Source organism: Arachis ipaensis, chromosome B09, assembly GCF_000816755.2.
Source record: "Arachis ipaensis cultivar K30076 chromosome B09, Araip1.1, whole genome shotgun sequence".
In the NCBI taxonomy this organism is placed as follows: domain Eukaryota; kingdom Viridiplantae; phylum Streptophyta; class Magnoliopsida; order Fabales; family Fabaceae; genus Arachis; species Arachis ipaensis.
In genome coordinates, this window is record NC_029793.2 from 96,415,505 (window position 1) to 96,425,264 (window position 9,760).

The 9,760-nt window shown below is 33.7% G+C and overlaps 1 long non-coding RNA gene across 2 annotated transcripts; it reads left to right on the forward strand.

The window, feature by feature from the left end:
- LOC107616880 lies at nt 6,032-9,031 on the forward strand. 2 transcript variants are annotated; one of them, XR_002354313.1, is made up of 3 exons: nt 6,073-6,324; nt 6,422-6,495; nt 8,883-9,031. It is a non-coding gene; the product is annotated as an uncharacterized LOC107616880 (long non-coding RNA). The 2 variants fall into 2 exon arrangements; XR_001614685.2 differs by lacking the exon at nt 8,883-9,031 and having other exon boundaries at nt 6,032-6,324; nt 6,422-6,798.

Consider the following 9,760-nt stretch of genomic DNA (forward strand, 5'->3'; position numbering starts at 1 on the left):
TATATATGTAAAATTGGTTATGTTAGTGTATTTGGTGATTTTGGTGCACTATTGGGAGGTTGGTATTGCTTGTGAAGCTTTGGTGAGACTTGGAGCTAAGGGTTGGTGGAGACTCTCAAGAAGAAGCTCAATTATTTTGGCTACAAGAGGTATGGTTTAAGTTTCATTTAAGTACCGTGTGGTGTGATGAGAATTCCTAGGCTAGATGCCCTAGGATATGTTTGGATTGTGTAAATGGTTGGTACTAATATGCATAGTTGATATGTAATGTGAATTAATGATTGGGTTGACAATTGTGTGAATTTGTATGTTTGGTGTGTTGAGAATTTGATGAATTGGATAATGAATATTGGTTTGTGGAATATGCATTTAAATTGTGAATGTGGGCCGGAGGCCATAAATCTTAGTCCTGAGGCGAAAAGTGGTAAGGGAGGTAAGTTGATGTGTGTATTGTGCGATGATATAAGAGATTGAATGGATTTTAGATCTTGAATGTGTAAATAATTGGTTTGGTTGTTAAATAATAAGGTTCGAGGAATTGAAGGTAGAATTTGATAGTTTTGGGTGAAATTGTGTAGATGAGGTAGGTTTGATTTTGATTGAGTGTAATTATTTGAATATGGTTGGGTTGTGGTCATTTGGATGAGTGGAAATGAATTTGGCTTGTAAACGTTGGTAAAATTTGTGATTTCTATTTTGGGTAAAAACTTATTTTTGACCAACTTTGGAGGTCCGTAATTTGATCCACGGAGTTTGGAATTCTTCAAAATTGGATTCTTATGAAACTTTATTCAACGATCTTTCCAACGGTTCAGAAATTGTTGAAAAAGGAATTTTGTAGAAGAAGTTATATGTGTTGGAAGTTTGTGGTTTGAAAATGTAATTCTGCAGCTTTTTAACTTAGTAAAAATTTTGGAATATCGTGCTCCTACACGCACGCGTGGCTAATGCACTCGCGTCAGTCTCAATTTTTACTCACCCACGCGTGCACCTGGCCGACGCGTATGCGTCGATGAACTGATGCAAATGCTCAGTAGAAAATCCAGAGAGTTGTGCTGGAATTGTGCTAGTTTTGTGCGAGGAGCACAAAACGCACCCACGCATCATCCCCGCGTCACGTTACTTTTCTGCCAGCCACGCGTGCGCAAGGGCGACGCACACACGTCGCTTTGTTTTTCTGAATTTCACACGTGCGCATGGGCGACGCGTACGCTTGACACTGTTTTTATCAAAAGTTGATTTTTGAGTTTTTAAACCCAAATTTTAGACTTCTAAGCCTCCATTTTCATCCTTTAAGTCTTAAATCTCTATAGCATGCCTAGTAATGAAAAGAAGCTAGGACATGTGGTAACTTGTGGATGAAGTAAAGTAAGAATCAATGATGAATGATGAGTAATGATGATTGTATGAGTTGCTGAGGATGATGGTGAGAGTGCTGTGTATGTTATGAGTTGGATGGCTGTGACAAGCATTGAAATATGGCTGAGTATGTACATGCATATGATTAATGATTAAATGATTATGATTGATTGAGGAAGCTTGAACATGTGGCGAGTATGTCGGAGATGCATATATGATTAATGAATGTGGTAAACGAATAATGATGAAAAATATTGAATCTGACGTGTGACCACGGGTAGTAGGCAGTGGCGTTGTCCACTTGCTCTGGGTATGAGATGGGGAGGGATAATTATGATAGTTTAATTATGGAGTTTTGAATGAAAGTATTCCTATGATACCTAGGTGGTAGCAAAGGTCGTGGTTCGTCCCGCTTGCTCCGGGTCATTGTCTGAGAATTGATATTAATGAAGGGTGATTATGAATAAATGTGTATTTGTGATACCTGGGTAGTAGCAAGGGTGGTGGTTCGTCCCGCTTGCTCCAGGTTAATGTTTGAGATTTGATAACAATGATGATTGATTTTGAACTAAATAAATGTATGTTTTGAGATCCTGGGCAGTAGCAACGGTTGTGGTTTGTCCCACTTGCTCCAGATCAGAGATTGTGATGCCTAGGTAGTAGCGGCAGTAGTGGTGATTCCACTCGCTCTAGGTTGAGTTTTTAAACACCCGCCTGGTAGTAGCCGCAGTAGTGGTTATTCCACTGGCTCTGGGTTGAGCAGGTAGTAGCAAGGGGGTTGTAGCTCAAACCTACTTGCTCCGTGATGGTTATTTCTGTCCATGGTTAGCTACCAGGACGTGTCGGGTTGGCTATATAACCGACAGATGATATCATCAGCTATAGGGCAGGCATACATCATTTTCATATGTTTGAATTGTTTGGGTTTGCCTATTTGTTTGGATTGCTATATCATATATGCTATGTTACCTGACTATATGCTATCTGTTCTACTTGTACCTTAATTGTGTATTACTTGTCTGTATTAATTGTGTTTGTACAACTGAGAGGTCCCTCATGCTGGTGTCGGTTGATGCTGAGGGCTGTTCTTGTTAAAATGGAATAATGATATGATTAATTTAAAATGATGATTATGGAATGAGATAATTTGAGTTCCTTGGGTAGACGCAGTGAAGTGATTCCACTTGCTCCAGGTTGATAATGAGATCATATGAGTTTCCTGGGTAGACGCAGTGAAGTGATTTTGCTTGCTCCAGGTGAGAATATGAAGTATTGATATAGAATTGCTGAGACAAAATAACTGGTGATGGTTTGGTTTATGATTGATTCTGGTTTGTCAGAGAGTTAGAAAGTTGGGAAGCATGAGGAATATGAATTAGATTTAGCATTCTCTTATGACAGTTGCCTATTTATGGATTAGCGAGAACATAGGATGAATATTTCGTGAAAGGAAGTCTAGGATGCTTAGTGAGTTTTTATTACAATGCATAGTATTTATTTAGCACTTTTACCGTACTAGGAACCCATGGGTCGGGGATTCTCATTCCGTATATATTTCTTGTTTTTCAAATACAGGTTTAGGTGCTCAGAAGGGAGCTGTGGTTTATCTGAGAGACGGCGAAGATCTTTATATTCTCTACTTTATATTTTTCTTAGAATCTCTCCATCTTTATTTGGAAAAGCTTATATTATGTATTGAACTCTTTTGAACTTGCCTATAGAGGCTCTCATGTTTCTTTTGGGAGAGATTAGGAGATACTGTTGTCAACTACTTTTAGACTGTATCCTAGCCGGCCTAAACTTCGTGGGCCGCGACTAGTGGCTATTTACTTATGTTATATATATCTATATACTGTCCTTCTCTTATTCTCCTAGATGCCCTTATCCTTATGACGCTTTCGACTTCACGCTTTAATTTTTAGTTGTCGTTACATGAGTGATACGACTTTGTAATTTTATTTTTACCCTTTTCAGGCTTCTCGATTAATACTCCTTTCAATTATACTTATATTTATATATTAAAAATCCATCTTGAGAGTCGTACCACCTTATTATCATTTACTTATGACTCGAGCATAAGGATTTGAATATTAGGGTATTACAGGGTTTTAGTTCACAATTTCTAGTGGGAGAAGCTCCAACTTCTTTCTAGGTTTTATAGGATTTTCTTCAATTTTATCTCTAGTTTTGGATTTTGATCTTGTTTAATCGTAGTTTTGTTCTTATTTTCTTTTTTTTTTCTACATTATACTTAGAATCTCTTATTAGTTTCCTTTGTTTCCTTTTGCCATCTTATGAACTCTGTGAACTCTTTTGATTTCTTATGAATTTATTTCATCTTTTATGTTTATTTAAGTTGTTAATATTGAATTCTTACATTGGTTATCAGTTATAGTTTTTATTAATTCTTGTAATTTTTAGGTTTTACTTTTATGCACACTATAACGACCCTATTTTCGGTAGGTCTGGATCATTGCCAGACATCAGGTGTTACTTCTTAGATTCGATAATATTTACTACATATGAGCCTTTCATATTAACGAAATTACGTGTATTAACTTATTTTTATCATATACTTTTTCTTAATGAACCCATTAGCAACAACAGAAAATATCATGAGAGATATACAATATAAAATAAATACTAAACTAACAGCAAAATCAAATAACAATGAGATTATAGAAAAGCTTTCATACATATATACATCTCAAGTTAGTTCATACAAAATCGACATACTTACATATATATACAACTAACAACTTTCTAGATACCTAGTTCATATAGAAAACTTCTAAATTGGTACCCAACCTAACAAAAGAAAATATCAAGTTCTATCCCACAAAATGCTACAAAAATGATGGAAAGCACAGTCTAAGTATAACATCTCGAATTTTTAAAAATTAAATAATTAGTTATTCAAAAAAATATATATTTTCAACAAAAATAATTAAATAAAATATTATAATGCCTGCAAATCTAATTGCCTACCTGCCCTCTTTCGAATATCACTACAAGAAAAATACCCATTCAGCCACACTTTTTTTAAGCTACATTTGAAAAGCGTAGCCTATTCATAGAATAGGCTACGCTTTTCTCCATGTTGCCTTTTTATAAGAGAAAAGAATACACAATTATGGCATCATTTAAAAAGTGTAGCCTTAGATATTATAGAAATTACTTATAAAGCGTAGCCGTAGGTTGATATCTATGGGTTCATTTTTCGTATCAAAGGGAACGCTTTTAAAGAGTAACTTATTTATTATGTTTTGGGTGCGCTTCAAAAGTGATGCCTAATGTATGTAGGGCCAAATCCTAACACTTAGTGAAATTTTTATTCTCCCTTCAATTCCCTCTAACGTAACCCTCTCACACCAAATATAAACCAACACTTAGTTAATTTTTAGTCCCTTCTCACCATATTCTATATTAATATATTTTTATCCCCTTTTCACCAACACTTAAAACGTGACCTGGCCTCCTTTCTCCCTTTTCCTCTTTTCCCCTTCGCGCCCCATTCAGCTTCACCGAAAATCAGAGAAAGCTCACCCTCACGCCGTCACTCATCATCCTTTTCCCCTCTTCCCCACTCCCCACTCCCCACTCACCACTCACGCACACCACTTCGCCACTGGAGAATCGTCGCTCCTCTTCATCCTTCTGCTCTGGCTGTCACTTTGAGCTCACCATCGGGAAGAACCGCGTTCATCCTCTCTTCGCTCATTGTCGTCGAGAATGTATGTATTCACCTTCATTTTGTTCTAAAATTTGAGAGGGTTCTGATTTTAGGGTTCCGATTTGATTCACTTTTTGCTTATCAGCTTGCATTGTTTGATTTGATAGGGGTGTTCTCAAGAATAGGGCTATTATAATGGCATGTTTGTGCAACAATGCTACTCTGTGAATTTGCTTCAGCTAGCATTTTGCTTACTCTGGTTTGTGCATGCCTTCAATTTTGGTTCTTACGATTTTGTGCGTGCGTGTGTGTTCAGCTGCTTGAAAATGAAATTATTAGTTGGTGTTTATTCAGTTCTGTTCTATTCTGATTAAGCTTTTGAATTCCATTATATTGTTTATTTGATGTTGTCGTGAATTGTGATAAGACAACTGAAAAAGTATACACAAAATTGTACTGATATTGGGTGTGTTGTAGTGTTGAGCTGAGAATCTTGATGCGTATTAGAAAGTAGTATTATGACACTGACTTCTGGTAGCTAAAGAAAGTGTCTAGTTCCAGTTGTTGGCTGATTTGTTATGATAACTCTGGATTTGTTTGAAGAAAAACTTTGGATGATTTGTTCTTAAATTGGCTTATGACCAATTAACAGCTTCTGTAACTAATCTTTTTATGCATGCTCACTGACATATTAGAGATGCATACCTATGTAAGACACTTTTATGGCAAACCTTATGCATTTTTATTCATGTTCTTAACAAAATAAACTAAATATTTTGGTATAACAGCTCTAGTTGCTAGGCTGAGTATCCTATAAAGTATAAACTAGACTTGAAGATTATATAGTTGCAATAATGGTATCACTCTTGCTGAATGTGACATCTGAATGTGACATCTTAATGGTCATGTTCATGGAATGAAATTATATCTAAAGTTGCAACATAATAATTATATTACAATAATGTAATGAATTGTGTTCTTTTTAACTCTCTTTTTACATATTTAATATAATTAGTGTCATTTCAAGTGATGAAGACACAAATTAAAAACACATATTCCATAGTGATATGATATATTTTGCTCGCTATGATTTGTATATGATTTTCAAATTGAGGTCGTGATACAAATTTAATTAGTTTTTATTTATTTCCATTGAGCAAAATTCAAGCAAAACATACTGTGATCACAGGCATCCATTTTCCATAACCTCCACCCCGGATCATAATTACCCAAGCGTTCATATTAAGATACTTGGTGATTGGACTGAAAATCTGAAAGCCAAATTTGTTAAGGTGAATTAATCTTTATTTGTTTATTTATGTTCCTATCAAAATATTGGTTTCTCGTATGGTAAGTAACTAAGTCTATTGCTTTGCTGAATTCTATCAGGCGTGCCAGCCACCCCTCAATGGCCAGAGTGGACTTCTAAGAGCTAACTGCATCAAAGAAGACAGCCAACCGAGGTGAGCCCAAATCGAAGTGGGGAAATTATGATGCCAAGCGATTAATATTTCAAAACTTGTTGTTTTTTTTATTTGAATTTTTCTTCTTTTTTCCTTGCGAGATTCATGGTTTGGATTTAAATTCTGGGCTGTGGTCAGATTTAATTAGTATAGATACTATACGAATTTAATTTTTTTTATTCCAACTGTTTAATCATTTGCTTGTTCCTGATTTGAGCTACAATACTCAATAGGTTATTGAATTTAGAATGCTAAGTAATGCCATTCAAATAAGCTTAATGAATATCTCATATAGTTGTTTCTGAATTGTGACTTCAACTCTTTAGAATATTTTATCACTTGAGAAATTTTAATTCCACTTTACATCTTCTATTCTATCCTTTTCTTTTTTGGGTGCTCTCTTTATCATTTGAATTTGCTTCTTTTTGCTGCAATTCCTTTTGTATTTTATTTAATTTTTTCCCCCTTAACATTCTCCTTTTGTTCTTGTTGCTTTTGGACATAAAATTATTATGAATAAGAATTGAGATGTGTGATGTAGCAGTATCTATGATTTTTAGCTTTTTTTCTGACATTTCACTTTGATTTGTGTATGTCCTATTATTTTCCAAATAAGTTACCGACCTAAATTGAATTTTGAAAAGCAAGATTTCTTCCTTTTATTTTCAGTTACTCAGTTACTCATGCTTTGGATTTGAATTTTGGGCAGTTATCAGATTGCTTTTTTTTCCAAATAAGTTATTGACCTGAATTAAGTTTTTTTATTTTTTTTTCTTTCATTTTAATTATATCAGTTTAGAATTTATGAAAATAAATCAAGACTAAATATGATTATAGTCTAATCTCTTAGAATTTTACTTGGTAACAAACAGATTAAAGTTTTTGGTTAAAGCTCCCAAGTGAATTTTGTCAAAACGTTGATCGTGTCATGGCAAGGTACAATGCATACTTTTTCTTTTCACTTTATTATTATGCTATTAATTCATGGGTAACTCCACCTTAATTGCTTTATTAGTTATGAAGTTACAATTTAACTTATTATTTATGTACTATAAATTCTTTGTTTTCCTTAATTTGTTTTGCTTCAGCGAGTTTCTAGTAAAATGTTTAGAGAATTACTTCTAAGACTAGGAACTATTTCCTAACCTAACTACAAGGTTATGAAAGTCCGTTTCATAGCCCATGCCCCTTATATTTCATAACACCCTTCCTCTTCTACTCTTGTTATCTTCACTTTGCGACCCCTTATAAATTTTCCTCTAAAAAAATTTAATAATTATCGATTAGGTTTTGTGATATGCCGAAGGATTGGATGGATCTACCGAGGTATAGCGAAGAGTATATCAATGGTGTTATTAGTTTCTTAGAGTTTGCATACTCTGAGGGAGAACCGGACGGACAACAAATTCAATGTCCTTGTTACACGAAGTGACTTAAAAAAGCATGCAAAAATTTCTGAACTCAAGCAACAGCACCAAGAAGAAGTCACATCTTTGAAGGCTGAACTTGGAGACATGAAGGCCAAACAGCAGCACCAAGAGGCTGACCTTCATGGATTGCGAAACATGATTAAGTTACTAGTTCAGCGATCTAAACCTGGAATGAGGCCGGAAGAAGTTGAAGCTTTGTTACAAGATGCCTAACACTCTCCAATTGATGCAAATAGCGCTCATGGATCAACACATATTCCAAACATAAATATGATATGACCAGTTTTTTCTTATTCCCTAATATTTGTTTATATATTGTTAATTGTTAATTAGGATTCTGAATATCTACTATTGAGTTTAAAATTTTTATTTGTTAGAACTTAGGAGGATGCCAAATCTTTTTAATTTGAACTGAAATTGAAGAAGATGGAAGCTGTGATTTAGTTTTTCTGGTTTTGTTTTTTTATTATGTAATTTTATTATTATTGTTATCAGGGTGGAAGCGGTAATTTTTCTGGTTTTTCAAATTTTTCTGGTTTTGTTTTTTCATTATGTAATTTCATGCAAAGTTTGAGCTTCTTATAATATTAAAATAAAAAAGGAAGAAAAATGTTATTATGCGCTGCTTGTCACTTGCACAATACACTTGAATTTCTGATTTTAGTTCCCATTTAGTATGAAGTTGTGTTAGTCCATTTTTTAGTTATGTCCTTTATGGTGACTTATAGTATCCCCTGAATATGATTGTTATTTTAAAGCAAAAGACTTTAGTTTATTTAATTATTTATTCAAGCATAGTATGGTTTTGTTTCTTATTTTATGTCTTTGGTGATATGAAAAGAAGAGTAGTTTCAATTATCCTATGCCGCTCGGATATTGTATGTGTTATTATTCTGTTAATTACTTTTTTTGTTGTACTTTTTCAAATTATAATTATTTTTCTATATAATTATGCAGGATAATTATGAAGATGCGAGTGAAGATTGAGATACTTATCATGATGGTTTATTGACAAAGATGAAAATTGAAAGATGTATGGTTGATGATGATGTCTTTTATTAGAAGCTAAGATACATTTATATGATATAATATTTTGGTTTTTCCTAGTTTATTAGTAGTAAACTCTACAACAATTCGTACTATGAGATGTGTTTGGACTTCGGATTGAGCTGATTTATGACGTGCAAATATATATATATATATATATAAACAGAATTTTTTTTTAAAAAAATGAGGGACAAAAGGCTACACTTATATAGAGTAGATATAGGTATACTATTTGCTACATTTATAAAGTGATGCAGTAGCCCTGAAAAGTGTAGCCTATTCTTTAGAATTATGGTAACCATTAGTGCTGAAAAGCGTAGCCTTAGGTCCTGAACAGCATCACTTAAAATGCGTACCCTATTCTCAAAGGCCAGAAGCGTAGCCTTTGATACAGAAAAGCGTAACCTTTGAGAATAGACAACACTAGTATAGGCATCGCTTACAAAAGTGTCTTTGAAGCCTAAAAAGCGTAGCCTTTTCCTAAGGCATCATTTTTTTTCATTTTTGGCTACACTTTTCAAGAGTACCTAAATGGGTGTTTTTCTTGTAGTGTATTATTTTTGACATTTTTTTGTACTTCTCTTCGAGGACTTTATTTTCTTTAGTTGTCGTTTAAATCTGTTTCAATATAATAATTTTCGGAGGCGAAAATTTTTGTAAGATGGGTGGGATATAACATCCCGAATTATTGAAAATTAAATAATTAGTTATTCAAAAAAAATATATTTTCAACAAAAATAATTAAATAAAATTTTATAATTATTGAAATTTAATTTAATTTTAACTTA